Below are 21,325 nucleotides of genomic sequence, written 5' to 3' on the forward strand. Positions count from 1 at the left end.
TTTTGGGCTTTCCAGCTCAAGCAAGTTCACAGCTTAATGTAGCCAAACAACTAAGCCCAGCCAAGACTAGTAAAATACTGCCTCATCAACAGACAAGCTCATAATAAATAATAAAGTGTTTGTTGTTTTATGGCATTGGGTCTTGGGAGTTATTTGTGACATAGCAATAGATAATTAAAATGGGTGTTCATTCAGTGGCAAGATGTTTATCAGCCACATTTGGAAATGGGTGCATTACTCCACTCACATTCCACTGGCAAAAATTCAGGCTCAAGGCCATACTCAACCCCAAGGACGGCTGGGAAATAGAATCTTGCTACATACCTAGGATGAGGAAGAAAATGTTTTGTGAACAACTAGCTTGTTTCTGCCATAGAAAACAGTCCCTGTTCCATAGTTCCCAAGCACGTAGCATAGGCAGAAACAGTATCTGAAGGAAATTACCTTTATTTTAGACTTCAAAGGATTAGAACAAAATTCAAAATAAGCCTAAAGACAAAAGGAGACATAGCTCTGGTTATTACAGCTTTTTAATAAGAACATAAGGGAATGTTATGCACAAAAATTTGAAAATGTTTCCCCAAATAATATATCAACACTGACTCAAGTGTAATAGGAAACGTGAGTGGCCTATAACCAACAAAGAGAAAGGATTAGCACTTAAAATCTTTTCCACAAAGAAATTCCCAAATCTTGACAGATTAGTGGGCAAGTTCTAACAAACATTTGAAGAAATAATCTGAATATTACTCATATTCTTCTAAAGAACAGCAAAAGGAGGAATAGTCCCTAACATTTCATGAGGTGAGTATAATCATGTTACAGAAACCAAACAAGTAGCCCAGGAAATGGAAATTTTTAAAAAAGATTTTACTTATTTATTTGGCAGAGGGAGAGAGAGAGACAGAGAACACAATTATGGGGAGAAGAAAGCAGAGAGAGAGGGAAAAGCAGGTTTCCCACCAAGCAGAAAGCCCAGTGTGGGGCTCAATCCCAGGACCTTAGGATCATGACCCGAGCCAAAGACACTCTTAACCAACTGAGCCACCCAGGTGCCCCAGGGAATGGAAATTTACAACATAATTTCATCATGAACATATGTATAAAAATCTTAAAGAAAATTTTAGCAAGTTGCTGAGAATAAAGAAAAGATAACACATTATGACCAAGTTGGATTTATCCTATGAAGGTGAGGTTGGTTTAAAAAATAAATTTATTTGGGCACCTGGGTGGCTCAGTTGGTTAGGCATCTGACTTTTGATTTTGGCTCAGATCATGAACTCAGGTGGTGAGAAAGAACCTTGTGTCAGGCTCTGCACTCAGTGTGGAGCCTACTAAAGATTCTCTCTCCCTCTCCCTATGCCCACCCCCCACTGGAGAACAAGCTCTCTTCTTTCTTTCTAAAAGAAAAAAATATATATAGGGGTGCCTGGGTGGCTCAGTGGGTTAGACCTCTGCCTTCGGCTCAGGTCATGATCTCAGGGTCCTGGGATCAAGCCCCACGTCGAGCTCTCTGCTCAGTGGGGAGCCTGCTTCCTCCTCTCCTCTTTCTGCCTGCCCCTCTGCCTACTTGTGATCTCTCTCTGTCAAATAAATAAATAAATAAAATATTTTAAAAAGAAAACAATATATGTATTATTTATTTATTTACTTACTTACTTATTTATTTGACTACAGTGACAGAGTAAAAGAGTTTAATTTCCAGATTGGCATATAAGGAACTTGGAAGTCATCACTTTGTCTTAAAAGTAAATAAAAAGTTGAACAAACTGAAAATCAACAACTCTTCTTAGAGCCCTCAGAGAATTGAGGTCACAGGGCAAACTGCTGCCCTAAATACTGAAGACAGAGACAAGGCAGATGGAGAGAATCACAACATACAGGAGCAGAAACCTCTTCTGGAACCAGTTCAGTGGTAGGAAAACTGTCAACAAATTGATGAATTCCTAGAGGCTCAGTGTGGATAAAACTGAGAGTTAAGAACTCCAGGAACACAGGTGTTTTTTGGGGGGTGTGGTGGGGTACCATAATTTTTGAGTTTTACCTCTGTCAGGTTCTCATAGTGAAGGTAAGAGAAAAATCCCCTGGGGCTTCCAGTAGGGGAAGGGAAAAGTAGCCATTTTGAAATATTCCTGTTTCGCCCCCAGGAAAAACTATTCAATCAGAGCCAAATCTTTTGGATTTCATCAGAACCTAACTGACCTGGAGGAAGGGAAATACCTGATTCCCCAATCCACTCTGGCCATTCTGTCCCATTAAAGTGGGGAAAAAAGTACTGAGAGATACTTGTGAAATTCACAGCTCAGGGCACAGGCTCATTAAAGGGCATACCAATCATAGGATTACAGAACATTCTCCTCCCCCACATCTTACCATCACATCACAAAGCCCAGCTTACTGCAGTGCCTATACCCAGTACATCATGTCCAGCCTTCACCAAAAAATGACAAGACATACTAACAGAGAGAAAGAAAAATGCACATTTGAAGAGACAGAGAAAGCATCAGAACCAGAGTCAGATGTGGTAAGATGTTGGAATTACCAGAGTAGCAATTTAAAATAACTATGATTAATATGTAAATGACTTTAACACAAAAGGCTGGCAACATATAAGAATAGATGTGTAATGTAGGCAGAAAGATGGAAATTCTAAGAAAGAATCAAAATGTGTTAGGGATGAAAACACTGTAGCAAATGAAGAATGCCTTTGGTGGGCTCATTAGCAGAATAGACATGACTGAGATAATCTCTGAGCTTAAAGATATGTGAATAGAAACTGAAAAGCAAAGATTTAAAAAAAGGAGAGCAAAAAAGAACAGAATACCCAAGAATGGTGGAACAACCACAAAAGTAATAATATACCCATGATGGAAACACCAGAAGGAGAAGAGAGAAAGGAACAGAAGAAATATTTAAAGGAACAATGACTGAGAATTTCCCCCAAATTCATGTCAGACATCAAACCATAGCTCAGAAAACATCAAACAGGAAAAATGTCAAAAACCAAACAAATAAACAAATAACAACAACAAAAACCCTACACTGGGAATATCATATTCAAACTGTGAAAAATCAAAGATAAAGTCATCCTAGAAGCCAGAGGAAAAAACACCTCATCTTACCTATAAAGGAACAAAGAAAAGAGTAACACCAACTTCTGATAAAACATATAAGTGAGTAAAGACTGGATCAAAAGTTTTAAAGTGGTGAAAGGAAAGACCCCATCAACGTACAATTCTATATTATGCAAAATTGTCCTTCAAAAATAAGAGAAAGACTTTCTCAGGCAAACAAATATTGAGGAAATTGGTTGTTAATAGAATGGTCTTTGCAAGAAAGGTGATAGGGCGCCTGGATGGCTCAGTGGGTTAAGCCTCTGCCTTCGGCTCAGGTCATGATCTCAGGGTCCTGGGATTGAGTCCCGCATGGGGCTCTTTGTTCAGCAGGGAGCCTGCTTCCTCCTCTCTCTCTCTCTGCCTGCCTCTCTGCCTACTTGGGATATTTCTCTCTGTCAAATAAATAAATAAAATCTTAAAAAATAAAAAAGGTGATAAAAATTTCATCAGAGAGAAGGAAAATAACTTAGATCAGAAATTTAAATCTACATAAAGAAAGGAAAAGCATCAGAGAAAAAAGTAACGGTAAAAAAAAAATAAAGAAAAATATTGACGTAATCTCAATAGATTTGGAAAGGATGGTGCATGAAATTATGTTTATATTTATTACATTTGTCTTAACAATTTCTGGACAGAGGCACCTGGATGGCTCAGTCAGTTTAGTGTCCAACTCTTGATTTTGGCTTAGGTCATCATCTCAGGGTCATGAGATGGAGTCCTGCATTGGGCTCCACGCTGGGTGTGGGGGCTGTTGAGATTCTGTCTCTCCCTCTGCCCCTCCCCTGCTTGCCCTCTCCATCTCAAAAAAAAAAAAAAAAAAGGAAAAAGAAAACAAAAACACCGGACTGTCATCACCACTTTTGTTGCATATTATCCAGAGAACAAAACAAGGAAGAGAACCATAAAGCGTAAGAATTGGAAGGAAAGAAATAAAGCTGACATAATTCAGAGCTGATGTGATTATCTATAGAAACCCCCACAAATCTATAATCATGTTATAATGAGTAAGGAGTACAGAAAGTTTGCTGGAACAAAACCAATACCGGCTATTTAATTGTATTTCTATAAACCATTAAAAATAGTTATAAATCATAACTAGCCCAAAAAAACATTTAAAATAAAAATTAATTGTAGCTTGTGACTTTCTACAAAATAGATAACTGTAATATTGACAGGATTTATTTTGAATCTATACATCTATTTAGGAAGAACCGACATCTTATCATTATTGAGTCCTCTGATCCTTAAAAATTGTATATCCCTTCTTTTATTTAAGTCTTTTTATAATTTCCCTCAGCAAGGTTTGGAGATCTTATCATAGAGATCTATTACACATTATTTTATAAAAGTCATCCTTATGTTTTTCATGTTTTTGAAATGTTTCATGTTTATGATAAGCTTTTCCATTTAATTTTCCAGTACATCACTGGAATTCCCAGTCATCATTAAATTCACCTATTCCTAGTAGCTTTTGTTCTATGTTTATTACAGAGATGACATTATATATTAGCAGAGAAAGATAAACATTTTAGCAATTAGCTATCCCTATGAAAAAAATGAAATCAGATCCTTTAACAAAAACACACGATTCTCCATGGATTAAAAACTTTAGAGGGATGGGGCGCCTGGGTGGCTCAGTGGGTTAAGCCACTGCCTTGGGCTCAGGTCATGATCTCGGGGTCCTGGGATCGAGTCCCACATCGGGCTCTCTGCTCAGCAGGGAGCCTGCTTCCCTCTCTCTCTCTGCCTGCCTCTCCTACTACTTGTGATTTCTCTCTGTCAAATAAATAAATAAAATCTAAAAAAAAAAAACAAAAAAAAAACTTTAGAGGGAGAAGCAAAACTGTAAAATGCTGAAGAAATGTCCAAAAAACCATATTTATGATATTGAGATAAGGATTTCCTTGAAAGCTTGTTTGGAGGTGGGGAGCGCAGCTACTTGTATACTTTTTTTTTTTTTCCCCAATTTATTTATTTTCAGAAAAACAGTATTCATTATTTTTTCACCACACCCAGTGCTCCATGCAAGCTGTGCCCTCTATAATACCCACCACCTGGTACCCCAACCTCCCACCCCCCCCGCCACTTCAAATCCCTCAGACTGTTTTTCAGAGTCCATAGTCTCTCATATTCTTGATGGAAGAACGGTCCTCTCCTCTATCCGGGAAGGTTGTCCTCTTCGACGGAGCGCGCAGCTTCGGGAGGGACGCACATGGAGCAGTGAGGGAGGAAGGGGACACCCGCCTAGCCAGCCAGAGCAGCCAATCAACCCTGGCGATCAATGGGGTGACAAATGTCGCAGCCAGATCGCCCTCACATCCGAGATAAGGATTTCCTAAACAAGATAAACTTCAATTAATGAAGAAGAAAGGTAATAAACTTGGATATATTAAAATTAAAATTCTCTGATGATCATAGAGTTGCAGCACAGAATAGGGGTTGGAATCTCACACTTCAGAGACTAATGCCCAGGGTTTGAATACTGGCTCTGCTACCAACTACCAGTATGAACCAGAACAAATTACTCATACTCACCACTTCTCTTTCCTCAAAGTTTAGGTTGATAATAGTACCTATATCAACGAGTCGCTAAGAAGATTAAATGACTTACAAGAAAATAGAATCATATAACTATGTAAATGTTCATAAAATAAATTTTATAAAAAGAAATCAGTGAGAATGAAATTAGAAAACTGGGTGAATATATTTGCAACAAATACAACTGACCCAAAGTGTTAGAATATCTATCTATTGATCCATCCATCAATCCATCCAACCCTCTATCTTCTTCACACAAATCAAACATAAAAGACAGTAAGCAAGGGACATAACAGGCACTTCACACAGGGTGGCTCAGTGGGTTAAGCCGCTGCCTTCAGCTCAGGTCATGATCCCAGAGTCCTGGGATCGAGTCCCACATCGGGCTCTCTGCTCGGCGGGGAGCCTGCTTCCTCCTCTCTCTCTCTCTGCCTGACTCTCTGCCTACATGTAATCTCTCTCTGTCAAATAAATAAATAAATAAAATCTTTAAAAAAAAAAAAGAAGGAAACAAATACTTTAAGGTCGATTTGTCATTGTTGAGGAAAGCTGAAAATGCTCCTAACTTGAAACCCAGTAGGCTCACTCTTAGGAATACACCCTGGAGGAACCATTATACCTGCAGGAGATCTATATAATAATGTTTTCGGAGTACTGCCAAACAAAACAAAAGACAAATTTCCAACCATAGTAGATTGGATAAGTAAGTTGTGTAATTCAATTTTTAGTAAAACTGAACAGTTAAATATATCAAACTGGATGAATCTCAAAAATACAATACAATGGCTTTTGTTTTTTTTGAGCCAAAAAAAGCAAGTCACAGAAAAACACATTCAGTTTGAGTCCATTGATACAAAGGTAAAAACACGTGACATGAAACGCGTTCTTTAGGTACACAAACATATGCGGTAAAATAAAAAAGAAAAACAGAAAAATGATATAACACAACATTTAGACTAGTTACCTCTGATAGACATGGCAGGGATGGAATTAGAATGGTGCAAGAGGCACTTCAAATTTAATAGAAATGTTTTGTCATTCTAGGTGACTGGTATTAGGGTGTCATTGCATTATTCTTTATCTCCTAATGTTCTATACCACTTTCTTTTTGTATCTACTCAATGTTTGATTAAAAAAGCAATCAAATACTAAATTCACTTGTAGAAGAGAGTTAAGATGTATAGTTTTTAAGTGACCACAGGAAGAAATAAGGAACAAATAAATTTTGATCAACATAGGCAAGGGCAAGAAAAAGAAAATAAGAGAAATCAAAAAACACCCAGAAACTCTCAAAATAGAAAGTGGTGTTGCAGGGTGGCAGAGTTCTTGCTCATGGAGTCAAAGAATGATGAAGATTGAATCTAGTGGAAAAAGGACTAAGTGAAGTGAAAATCTTTTAAGAGAGGGCTAGAACAAAAAAGAAAAGCTGGTGGTCCTGAATGGGTTGCCACTGAGGGCTTTTACATTGGTCTTTCACAGGAAACTGATCAGGGAACTTGGTAAATTTCTTGTCAATATCACAGTGGATTTGTGAATATCATATCTATATTTAGAACAAACAGAGCCTGCTTGTAAATATCATGAGCACAAAGGAGGTGCTCTTATAAATATCATGTCTATTTCTCCACCTCTGGTATTTCTGTGAGCCTGGTTATGTTGCCCCCTGCATTAGCCTAGTCCCATCACCCCCCCATTTGTCTCTCCCTACCTAGCCTTGCCTGTCCTATGGCCCAAGTAAAATTAACCAAAATAATCATAATCACTATCTAGTAAAATTTGTTTATTATAAGGCAGTGATTCTCAGATTGTTTCAAGAAACAAAATAAAACAAAATTTAACTATATGGAGAGGTATATTCCACAACAATACAAACAAAACAAAAGAAGCTTTGCACAGTGGCAGTATCCTAGCCAATGAGGTTTATCTGAGACGTGATTATTGCTAATTGAAAACAAAAAAAGAATAACAATATATAGTAGAAAGTTTTAATTTGGAAAAAGGGGTTTATTCTATTTTCCAAAATTATAAAGACCTCATTGAGAATAATATAGTCATGAATCAGTCAATTAATAATCTCACAATATACAGTTCTTTCCTATTATTCATGGAGTCCAAATTTGTGTTTGCTTACTTATTAAATTCTATTTGTGACCCTAAAATCAATACCCATGGCAGTTTTGCAGTTATTTACAGACATGTACCAAGTGGCAAAAAATTAGAGTTATCAATGTGCAGTTATCAGTGGAGGACAAATAAGGCAAAGCTCTGCCTTCTTATTTCAGCTCTCATACTGTAAACAAGTATCCTTGTTTCCTCGCCTATTTAGGGGCATGTTTTTCTTATTTTGTATGCATTTTCTTGTGATTTCACGGTTTAAAATGGCCCCCAAGCAGAGTGCAAAAGTGCCACTAGGGCTCCTAAGTGTCCTTTACGGAAAAAATGTGTGTTAGATGTTTCATTCAGACATGAGTTACTGTGCAGTTGTCCATGAACTCAATGTTTATGAATCTATAATATGTATTAAATAAGGTGTCTTTAAACAGAAAGACATATAAAACAAGATTATATTTTGATTGGTTGATTAAAATGTTGCGACCAGTGGCTTGAAGGAACCTAACTTAACATGCCCCCTAGGAGCAATGTCTCAGTGTTTGCTAATTTAGTCTTCAAGCAGACTTTGAGAATATAACAACCACAGATAAGGACAATCAACTGTTCTCATAGAGCACAAAATCACAATCACATTTGGAAAACTGAACATGTCTCTTGAGAATTCAACAGATCAATTAAACTAATTTAATTAAAATATAAAGAATTCAAATAACAATAAGCTTATTTTGGCTGGCTGCTAGCTATCTTCTCTGCCCAAATTCCTACAGCAGCATCCACATCAATGAAATTCCCAACACTCCAAACCCCTAAATCCTTACCCCTTTATCGCCAATGTGTTCTTCCTGATCCAAATTAGTTACCTGCTCCCCTGGCCACATCTTAGAAATTGTTATCACCCAAACCTGCACTTTCTCTAAAATCTTGAGTTTAAATATCCTATCAGGTCTACCAGCTTTGTTCCATCTCTCTCAGTAACTCACAAACCCCCACTGCTGCACTTTTGAAACTGCTCCACTTCTTTAGTTTTTTGGGGACTCAAAATACTGACTCCCTTACTATCTCACAGCCTATTTATTCCTCCCTTCCTTGTCCAAACCTATGTCCATGATTTCTCATTATAATCATGCCTTTCCAATAACCCCTTGTTCCCTTGTTTCTCTCCCATTCTCTCTCTAGAAAATGTTTTCTCTCCAAATCATTACTTGGCCAGCAGCTTATAATACTTTAGGATACTACCTGAATATTGGGGCCTCTGGGTGACCTTTCCTGACCCACCTATCTGATCTGAGTGCAGCCAGCTATCTCTATTTCAACTCCTTGCTTCTTTCATAGCATGCATGGCAACTTACAAATATTTCTATTTGATATGTACTCCTCTCCCCACTTTTGTTTTAAAACATAAGTTCCATTAGGACAGGGATCCTGACTTTCTTGTTCTCCCTACACTATCTATAACTAATGTGATCCATTATACATATTAGAAATTAATTAAGTGCTTGCCATAAAAAGGGATGGTTATCAAATTTTTTACCCTATAAACCATATACATTATTTTCAAATGTCAGTCTGTGAACTATTATAAATTTTAATCACACATAAAGGGGCACCTGGATGGTGCAGTTAGTTAAATGTCCAACTCTTGGTTTTGGCTCGGGTCATGATCTCAGGGTCCTGAGATCGAGCCCCACCTCCAGCTCTACACTTAGCATGGAGTCTGCTTAAGTTTCTCTCTCCCTCTCCTTCTGCCCCTCCCAAACACTCAAATAAATAAAATAAGTCTCTAAAAAATCTAATCATGAGGTGCCTGGGTGGTTCAGTGGGTTAAAGCCTCTCTGCCTTCGGCTTAGGTCATGATCTCAGGGTCCGGGGATCCAGCCCGGCATCGGGCTCTCTGCTCGGCGGGGAGCCTGTTCCCTCCCCTGCTGCCTGCCTCTCTGCCTACTTGTGATCCTTCTCTCTCTGTCAAATAAATAAATAAAATTATAAAAAATCTAATCACACATAAGAAGATAAATACAACCTTAATTAATTCTATACTATGGAAATTATACTATCTACATTTTTTCAGAGTATAATAAAACCAAAAATTTAATAAGGAAGATATAACCAAAATGTATTTTAACCAGTTGGAAATCTAAAACCTCTATTTTTAAGACTTGAGGAAAAAAAAATTAAAGGTTATAATTATAATTACATATTTACAGTAAATATGGTGGTCCACAAGGCTCTGGCCCATTCTACCTTGGACTTAAGCCATACACTCACAGTTTTAATGACTTCCTACATGCAAAAGACCTACAGGCAGCTCACTAGCTCAGACCATTTCTCTTACCCCCAGACGTGAATATGCAAGCAGCTTCCTCCCCTGTAGTGCCTACTTGGATCTCCCCAAATCCCTTCAAACTCAAAAGTCTTGAGAATGTTATCTTAGCCAAGTCAGTTATAAATCAAATTATACATAGTAAAAGTAGAGATGCCAAAGACTTCTCAGAGTGCATTAAAATTTACCTACAAAACATTTCATATGCTGCCAGTCAGATGGAATACCAGCAATCCTAAAAAAAATTAAACTGATATGAGTGTCATTAATAAATTAACATTAGCGGATTATTTGGTAACAAAGCAGATCCCAGTGACATCAAGTTTGGAAAAAATTCCTATAAGGAGCAAGGAAAGGAAAATGGGAATCTACACAAGTCTCACTCCCCATGTTTGTTTGTTTGTTTGTTTAAGATTTTATTTATTTATTTCACAGACAGAGATCACAAGTAGGCAGAGAGGCAGACAGAGAGAAAGGAGGAAGCAGGCTCCCCACTGAGCAGAGAGCCCGATGTGCTCACTCCCCATGTTTTATCCATCACCAATTTCTAGAGCTTGTTCTACTTCCATTGGCTTCTTGTTTCTCAAATCTCCAGCCCATAAACTCACTTCTTGAAAGAACAAAGTGGAAGGACCCTGAAACACTCTTTTGAGTTGCCATCTTATCAACAAATTTAGAAGCAAAGGAGCCCATGTAGCCTGTATTCCTTTCTGTTAATTACAGATTATGTTTCTCCTGCTCCTATCCAAGGTAAACCCTCTGCTTGTTCACTGGGTGCCCATAATTTTAACTCTCTGCCACGTATCCTTTCTCCCCATCTCTACTGAATCATTCTCTTCAGCATTCAAACATGTAATTTCTCCCACTTTAAAAGCTTTTTTCATGGGCAGAGGATATGAACAGACATTTCTGCAAAGAAGACATCCAGATGGCCAACAGACACATGAAAAAGTGCTCCACATCACTCAGCATCATAGAAATACAAATCAAAGCCACAATGAGATACCACCTCACACCAGTCAGAATGGCTAAAATTAACAAGTCAGGAAATGACAGATGCTGGCATGGATGTGGAGAAAGGGGGACCCTTCTACACTGTTGGTGGGAATGCAAACTGGTGCAACCACTCTGGAAAACAGCATGGAAGTTCCTCAAAAAGTTGAAAATAGAGCTACCCTATGACCCAGCAATTGCACTACTGGGTATTTACCCTATAGATACAAATGTAGTGATCCGAAGGGGCACATGCACCTGAATGTTTATAGCAGCAATGTCCACAATAGCCAACTATGGAAAGAACCTAGATGCCCATCAACAGATGAATGGATAAAGAAGATGTGGTATATATACATAATGGAATACTATGCAGCCATCAAAATAAATGAAATCTTGCCATTTGCAACAACGTGGATGGAACTAGAGGGTATTATGCTTAGCGAAATAAGTCAGTTGGAGAAAGACAACTATCATATGATCTCCCGGATATGAGGAAGTGGAGATGCAACATGGGGTGTTGGGGGGTAGAAAAAGAATAAATGAAACAAGATGGGATTGGGAGGAAGACAAACCATAAGTGACTCTTAATCTCACAAAAGGGTTGCTGGGGGGAGGGGGCCCAGGAGAGGAGGGTGGGGTTATGGACTTTGGGGAGGGTATGTGCTATGGTGAGTGCTGTGAAGTGTGTAAACCTGGCAATACACAGACCTGTACCCCTGGGGATAAAAATACATTTTATGTTTATAAAAAAATTAAAAAAATTAATTTTTTAAAAAAAAAAAAGCTTTTTTCAGCCCTATTTCTCCCTCCAGGTAGCACCTCCATTTTGCTCCCTTTTATAGTAAAACTTTGCAGAGAAATTGTCTACTCTTTACACTGTCTCCAACTTCTTTATCACTTGAACCTTTCCTCTAAGGCAAAATTTAGGAAGCAGAACAATATCCAGTAAAGAAGAATGAAAAGTATATGCTAGTGAAGTGGGAGGGGAATCAGACCTGTGTGCTGTCCTAGAAACCAAAGAAAGAAAGAAATTCAAAAGGAAGAAAATAATGGCTTGATCCAAATGCCTCTGAGAGGTAGAAATGACCTTAGGACTGTGCAACCAGGGGATCCCATGGAGACAGGGACCCCAATGAAGGGGGTTCAGAAGAGAATGAGAAGTGAGGACAGAGTACTCAAGACCACCCAGGGATTGACAATATGCTGGGAGAACTCATAGGACTCAGCACAGAATTGTACTCACATCTGTGAGTCACTGCAGTGAAGAAACAAAACAGAATCAGTGAAGGGAAAAGGTGCACACAGTGAAATCTGGAAGAAACCAGGCAGGAGCTTCCAAGAGTCCTCTCCCAGTAGAGTTCAAAGAATGCATTAAATACCCACAACATGAGTCAAGCTTTGCCAACCAGAGAAGCTCATGAGTGGCTTAAACTCAAGGTTTTTACTGGAGACTGGTCATATACACAGGCTCTGCCTGCCATATACCCAAATTCCAGACTCCCAGAGTAAAAACAGCTGGTGTACATAAGCCACATTGTTTATGCCAACAGTTTAGACATAGTTCAGCCACTCTCTTTTTTATTAAAGTTAATCATTAATCAACCTGTGTATATCACAACCCACATCTTTTTAATTTTAAAGGAATATCTCAATTTTTTGTCAACATCTCCCTTAACTCCAGATCTAATACTGCATTTTATCTTTATGTTCCTGAGTCAGCCACTCTTATTCAACATCCCTTGTAAGCAGGCTTTTTAAAAGCAGACCTGCTACATTACTTCTTTTCTGCCCAAGGAGAGTCAGCAAGTAGAGATTATTCCTTCCAAGAATTCTGCTTTAAAGAAGTTAAGAGAAACCAGGTGGCAATTGGAGGGAACATATGATGTCAAAGGGTTTATTTTATCTTATTTTTAATCGGTGAAAACTATATATTTTTAATAGGTGAAAACAAGATGTTTGAATGATAAAGTGAGGAGAGAAAATTTGATGATGCAGGAGAGAAAGAATACTCAAGTGGGAAAGAACAGCAATTGGAATATAAGCCTTATAAATGCAACATGGTAAGTTCACCCATCATATGAGAGATCATGATAGTTGATTGACATAATAAATATATGTCTGTCCTACTTCTGAATTTTATTGAGAAGAGAGTTCAGTATGATGACAACTTCAATGATTAAAATCATTTCATCAAAATCAAAATCAAAATTACTAATCAAAAACCAATAGCTGTCCTATATCAAAAACCTAGTGAGGAAGAAAAATTTCCATTCACCGTACCATTTGGAAAAATACATCTAGACAGAAATAGACATGATATATGAAGGACTTTTATGAAAAACACTATAAAATGTTACTAAATATTATAAAAGCAGGCAAGAATAAATGAAGAGACATATCAATCCATATTCCTGGACAGAAACACTAAATATTGTAATCCAGCATGTTCTCCTCAAATTAATTTAATCAAATTTATTCATTCAAATGAAAACCAATTTCAGAGGGAGAAATTTGAAAGAATAATTTTTAAACTTTTTATTAGTTGAACTATCTTCAAGTTATCTGAATCAAGTTAATTTTGAGGGGTGCCTGTGTGGCTCAGTCATTAAGCGTCTACCTTCGGCTCAGATCATGATTCCGGAGTCCTGGGATCAAGCCCTGCATCAGGTTTCCTGCTTGGCAGGAAGCCTGCTTTTCCCTCTCCCACTCCCCCTACCTGTGTTCCCTCTCTCACTGTGTCTCTCTCTGTCAAATAAATAAATAAAATCTTCCAAAAAAATAAATTTTGATTCACATCAAAACCTAATTGGATTTTATAGGTGTTAAAAAGTATTACATTTCGGGACTTCTGGGTCGCTCAGTGGGTTAAAGCCTCTGTCTTCGGCTGGGGTCATGATCCCAGTGTCCTGGGATAGAGCCCTACATGGGGCTCTCTGTTCAACAAGGATTCTGCCTCCCCCTCTCTCGCTCCTGTCTCTCTGCCTACTTGTGATTTCTCTCTCTGTCAAATAAATAAAATCTTAAAAAAATATATTACATTTCTTTTCAATGAAAAAAATATATTACATTTCTTTTCAATGATGTTTACTTTTGTATTTTATAAATAATATCTATTAATTGCAAGAAAACTTAGAATATACATAAGGACTTTTTTTTGAATAAAATAAAACCATCTGAAAATATAAGACCCAGAGACCACCCCTCATTCTTAATATTTTGTTACATGCTTTTTCATGCTTTAATGTTGTCCTTGATTTGCATGGTGCTGATAGGTAAAACTATGTTACCATGGTTCAGTAATAACTCAATGCCCAACAAATGGTTCAAATGTCAGTGTCTACCTTATACTAACTATGAGTAACTGTATAAAGTGCAACTTTGTTTCTAGCTCTTTGGTCCACTAGTCACTTCACAAATAACAGATACACATCACAACTGGTAACCACTTCTTTTGAAGTCTGTCAGTGATTGATCATTGCACAAGGTTATTCTATTCAAACACAGACAGTGAAACGTGGAACTGTGTTACCTCCTTGTTTCCTAGGAATAAATCCATGTGACATTTTAGAAAAATAAACAATGGAAAGAGGAAATTGGCCAACAAAATGAAAGCTCAGCAAACAAAAAACAAAGAAAAAAGAAAAGAAATCCTACAAAGAGTTAGCATTAAAAGTGAAATTCAGAGTATAAAAGAAATCGGTTATAAAAAAAGTTATAAAAGAAATGGCTGATTTTCACACATCGACACTGCTGCCATTAGAGGGGAACTTAGTGACGGCCAACTTACAGACATGAATAGGGAATGTAGTTGTGGCAAAAGGATGAGGATATACCAGGTGCAGTGATGTCAGCAAAAATCTTCCCATTAAAAAACCTCTCAGAGAGATATCTGAGGACCTAACAATGCAAAGGAGAAAGTGTTGGAAGAGAACCCAAACTTAAAAAGGAGTATCACAGGGGTGTCTGGCTTGCTGGGTCAGTTAAAAACCTGCCTTCAGCTCAGGTCATGTTCTCAAGGTCCTAGGATCGAGCCCAATTCCCCCTCTTCTTTTCCCCCTGCCCCACCCAATCATGCACACACATTCTCTCTCTCTCTAATAAATTTTTAAAAAATCTTTTATAAAAATTTATGAAAGGAGTATGCAATTCACCGTGGAAAGGGATGCTGACTCCATATTATATGATAAGAAGCCAAGCCCTAAACTACTCTTGATAATTTTTTATTAAGAAATAAAACAGCTTAAGTCCAATACAGCTAATGTATTATATTAGTGTCTTACATAGATATTAATTTTACTATTATTTTCATTTTTGTAGACACATACAACAGATAGTAGGACTTTGCACTGTTGGTTGTAGAGTTCCAGACCACCATGCAAGGCAAAGGCTGCCTGTATCTCCCTTGTTTATTCACTCTTTCTCTTTTCTTCTCTATCTCCATTTCATATCAGTACATGTACTTTAACAAAAATGGTACCATAATGGTAACATTTTGAATCCTACTTTTTTGTTTCACATATATTATTTCCATGTCAACACATAGAAATATACACCATTTCGCATTTACTGAATGCAAAATATTCCAGTGACTGGTTGTTTCAACATTCATATAATGATTCTACTCTTAAAAAACATATAAATTGTTGTTTTTGCTTTACCATTTGAGGAGTGTACAATGTGCTTTCTGAAAGTAGAATTGCTAAATCAAAGTAAGGCCAGGTGTTTTGTATTTTCTTTTTCCTTTTTTTTTTTTAAATTTTTTTTTTTTTTTAATTTGTTAGAGAGAGAGAGAGATACAGAGCGCAAGCACAGGCAGACAGAGTGGCAGGCTAGAGGCAGAGGGAGAAGCAGACTCCCTGCTGAGCAAGGAGCCCGATGTGGGACTCGATCCCAGGACGCTGGGATCACGACCCGAGCCGAGGGCAGTCGCTCAACCAACTGAGCCACCCAGGCGTCCCCAGGTGTTTTGTATTTTCTAATTTGGTAACATTATTGAACCAATTATTGAAATAAACAAGAAATTAAACTTCTGCTTTAAAAAAAAAAAAAAAAAGACTTTAAGTATCTCCATACCCAGTGTGGTCCTTGAACTCACAACCCCGAGATCAAGAGTCACAAACTCCAACAACTGTGCCAGCCAGGTGCTCCTCAAGCTTTTTTCCATATCAAAACGTTAAATTATAAACTTCAATATAAAAACTGCAACGTTAAGGAGTACATTCATAGTTTATTCTGTTGGGAAATGATGTCCTTGCTATCTATATGAGGCTTGGTATGAGCATAGTAGTTTTTAATAATTGACAAAACTTCACTACTGGAAGTGTTCAAATTTCCCATTTTTTTTCTGAATCCTCAGAAGGCCTGATAACATGAGACCTCTCATTCCCACATGGCAACTATAGAAAGGGGCTCAAAAGTAGCACGTTCGTTTACAAAGGGGCAAATTTCATAGTCTCTAGCTCACCTTTTTTATTCATTTATATTGCCTGCCTACCTTTTGCTCGAGAAAGTAAATCAATCTTGAATTTCCTTATAAATTTATATTACTAGAGGAAAGAAATGAAAACTTATTATGGATTCCGATTAGCATATCCATTATACTTGAAAGGAACAGCAAATAATTTTATCACTCTTTTCAGACATTTTATTTCAGGGAATAATTTTTTTCTTTAATATTGCTCTGTTATGTTCTTTTGGACTATCTGTCCAAATAGATAACCTAATGCCGAAACACTGTGAGTTAATGCACCATTTAGGGGTTACATAGATTTCCACTGAATTTTCCTCGGTCCTAATGGAAGCACTTATCAGACTTGGTGCCAGTGTGATCTGCTTTGTAGCTGAGAAACCTAGCCCTTTCATTTATCATCCCCACTAATTCTAGTCCACTTTTCTCTAAGAAAAGTGTCTAATCTGTCTGAAGTCACTCTTAGTATTTGTGGGCAAATGTCAATGCCTTCTGAGAAGGGTTATATTCTTCCACTCTAACTGTAAATGATTTGCTTCATAATTGACTTGCTTAACAATAAAATTCTCAAAATGTTTTAGATAAATAAGTAAGTTTACTTACATCTCCTTCAAAACAACCATTGCCTAGCAAAGATGGGCACAGCATAGTGCTGGCTCAGCTGTTTCTATAAAGATTCTAGAAGAACTGTACTTTTGAGTCTAATTCATTTTCAAACATTAGAAAGAGAGAATGAAAGGCATTTAGCTGGTTTTCCAGTAAAGAAATAGAATCTATTTTGGCAAAGAATAGAGACACAACAATTCAAGCTCAGAATGATACTTACTAGCTCCTTAAAAGAAAAGCTGACTAATCAGGGTCATTCATTCCTATCTTGAGGATATCAAAGTATATTGATTGATCCTTGATAAAAGTTTTTTTTTTTAATTCTATGACTTACTATAGCTACTTGTTCATTGTCAGAGGTCTATATCTTTCTCATCTTTATAGATGTAATACAGTGAATAGTTCCTTCCTCTGCCCAAAGTTAGCGCTCAGTAAATGCCAATCCACTGACTTACACAGAGCCTGACTGAATATTCTTCATGCTCCTACTGTGGGTAGGTCTATCCCTTTCATCCCTCAAGTCAATCACAATATTCCATTAGCATTAGTGACCTTCTGTCATATCCATCCTTCTCTCCCCACCTCTCCCTCTCTGGCCCACAATTAGGAACTGTTCATCTCTCACTAGGACTCTTACAATATCACCCTTGTAGTCCTCCCTGCCCCTGTGGTCTTTCTAAGATCAAATTCTGAACATACCACTCCCCTTTAAATTCTTCAGTGCCCTCCCCTCCCTACAAAATGATAACCTTCAGGAATGCTCTAACACATGCCTACCTGTCTAAATTCATTTACCATTCCACCTATGATCCGATTATAAATTCCAGTGTTACTGGACCATCCAAACATGCTATCTCTTCAGACCCTTTCTTTACATAGGCTGTTTCCTTGGCCTGGAATGTGTACTTCTGTCTGAAGGCCTGGGTAACTCTGACTCATTCCTCTCAGCTCCTAAGAGCCTTCTCTAAAACCGACCCTCCCTTCTCTAAAAGGACCTCACCTCATCTGGTACATACTTCCAATAGAGTATTCCTCACATTGTAATAAAACTTGTTGGGAAGTGTTTCTTACCCCTACACTGTGAATTCCTCCAAGGGAGGCAGCTATCTCTTTTCTTCTTTGCATCCTTGGTACTTGTTACTGACAAGTTAAGGGAGGTGTGCACAAGGAAGGCATTTAATTCATTTTGACTGAATGGAAGAACGGACAACCCTGACTAGTTGTTTCCTTGAAAACTTCATTCATTCATTCATTCATTTATTCATCCATTCATTGCGTGCTTGCTATAAATGAGTAGACTATTGTAATGGAAGCTTAATAAAAATGAGGCCACTTCATTTGTCAGGGCCAGAGGCACTGAACGCCAAGTTAACCCACCTCAGAATTCTGCTTAGGGCCAACATATACCAATTATTAGGGTCACTATGTAAATATAATAAAGAGAATAATAACACACAAAGTACACAATAATTATGGCATCTCATATGTAACATCACTGAGGAGTTTATGAAGCACTCAAGTGTTTGCAAACTATTTTATCACATTTTTAAATCATTAGAAATATCTGAGAGGAGGGTTGGGTTCCGGATTATGATCATCTTCAATTTACTGACAACAGAACTGAGGCTTGGAAAGATTAAGTCAAATATAAGTATACTTTGTGTGACAGACTGTAAACAGCTCAGCTCCTTACTGTTTCCTGTACCCAAGTGGTCAGCTATGAAACTCTGCAGTACCTTCCATACAGACTCTGGCTCTAGCCATGTGACTTGCTTTGGCCAATGGAATGTCAGAAAGCATAATCCTGGTCAAGACTTGAAAAATGCATGAATAATTGGACTTCCTTGCTCATCACTTCTGCCATCTCCATGGAAAGCACCTGCCTAGGCTAGCCTGTTGATCCCAGAGGAAGGAGGTAAAACACCTAGAGGAGCAAACAGTTACTTCAGTCATTCAAAACATGGCTACATATTCAGCTAATGGGTTAGGCACATGAGTCGACCCCAGCTCAGCCCAGACTAAACTGCAACCCTCAGACTCATAAACTAACTATATGCTTATTGTTCTAAATCACTGAATTTGGAGGTGGTTTTGTATAAAGCATTATTGTGATAATTCATGCAGTTAATAAAAAACTAGCACTAGATAAAATAATGAGCAAAATTTTGTTACTGTAGTCACCCTTTGCAGATGTTGGCAGCCCTAAAAGACATTAGGGGTCTAGGTATTTGAAGGCTGAACATATCCCACGTAAGGAGTCAGAATTCTCTTCATTTCCTAGGTATTATCCACCCTGAGTAGTTCTGTGACTTATCGGTTAAAGTTTAGATATACTTCTTTATGTCATGAATGGCTCATGATTTTATGACTTCCAAAGTATCCTTCCTAGTAGAAAAAGTCATTTTTAATGAGAAAAAATATTTTTGTAACATTTATTTTAGAGAGAGAAAGAATACAAGCAGGAGGGGCAGATGGAGAGACAGAGAGAATCTCAAGCAGACTCTGCACTGAACATGGAGCCCAATGCGGAGCTCAGTCTCAGGATCCTGAGGTCACAACATGAGCTGAAATCAAGAGTAAAATGCTTAACCAACAATGCCACCCAGGCGCCCCGAGAGGAAATATTTTCATAGCACATTATCCCACGCTAAGGTAAACTGTGATTTCAAGACCAGTTGTGACTGATGTGAACTGTTAGATGAGGGTGCCCACTCATGGGAGCCAGGGGTATGTTAGAGGGAAATTGTCTATGTAAATTTCTGGGTCAGAAATGGGATGGATGAAGGGATAGGTAGAGGTCAGCGGTGGATGCTTTTTCCAAGATCTCTCTAGCAATCAAGTATAATGGCTCTAGAGAGAGAGAGAGGAAGGTCATGAGACATGAGCTGGGATGTGGGATTTGGCCAGTTGGATCAAGGAGGGGATAGAAGTGGAAGAAGAGACAGTACTTTGAAACCCAGATAACAAAGACTTTTATGGTGGAACACAGACTCGGACTCTTGTGAATGAAACACAGCAGATATTCTTCAGTCACCCTGGATTTTGATAGCATCTGAAGTACTGGGCAAAATCCCTCTTGGTAGAGACGTAGTACCTACTTAAAAGGCTTGGCATCCATGGTACTGATTGAACCACCCACCACACACCTGTGGGACACCAAACACTAATGAATGGTCAGAGACAAAATCCAGAAGAAAGTCCCTCTGAGCTAAATGGACAGTTGGAAATAATTGCATGGCTCCAAAGTAGGTATTAAGACCCTGCGTTTATGTAGTTGAGTACAAGGGACAACAAAGCATATTTTAGTGTTAAAATCAGTGTTTAGGGGCGCCTAGGTGGCTCAGTCGTCAGGCCTCTGCTTTCGGCTCAGGTCATGATTCCAGGTCCTGGGATTGAGCTACGCATCCGGCTTCCTGCTTGGCAGGAAGCCTGCTTCTCCCTCTCCCACTCCCCCTGCTTGTGTTCCCTCTCTTGCTGTGTCTCTCTCTGTCAAATAAATAACATTTTTAAAAATAAATAAATAAAATCAGTGTTTAACCTACAGGCTAGTGATAATAAGAGGCTCAGATTCCAACTATTCGTATCTCCATGATGATACTGCACCTAAAGGAATGAATATGATGAAAAAGACGGATAATGTGACATTTTGGCGAGATTATGAAATGACGAGAACTCTCAAATGATGCTGGTGGGAGTATAAATTTGTACAACCACTGTTGGGTGATGTGTACCAGAGTTGAATATATACAAATCCTCTGACCCAGCAATCCTACATGTAGGTGCAAGTTCAAAAGAAGCATGTACCTGTGTTCATCAAAAGACATCTATAAGAAATTCACAGTACCACGGCTTCTAACAGGGAAAAAGTAGATGTGACCAAATGCCCATCAACGATCATATAGATGATTAAATTTTGAAATATTCATATACAGGATACAATAAAATGATAAGGATGAACAATCTACCACCATACTTCATAATCTGGATGGAGCTCACAATCTTAATATTGAGTGAAAGAACACAAAAGATATATACCATATGATTCCGCTTATGTAAAGTTCAAAAAGGCAAAATAAACAAATGGTGTCAAAACAAAGGATAGTGTTATCCTGGGGTAAATGGGCAGTATTGTCCATAAGATGTCTGAAGTAGGCCTTTCGGATGAGGGTT

The 21,325-nt window shown here is 38.0% G+C and overlaps 1 pseudogene; it reads left to right on the plus strand.

The window, feature by feature from the left end:
* The first annotated feature begins 7,538 nt into the window (after window positions 1–7,538).
* Window positions 7,539–7,665, plus strand: LOC122916595 (annotated as a pseudogene).
* Window positions 7,666–21,325: the final 13,660 nt, after the last annotated feature.

Source organism: Neovison vison, chromosome 8, assembly GCF_020171115.1.
Source record: "Neovison vison isolate M4711 chromosome 8, ASM_NN_V1, whole genome shotgun sequence".
NCBI lineage: Eukaryota > Metazoa > Chordata > Mammalia > Carnivora > Mustelidae > Neogale > Neogale vison.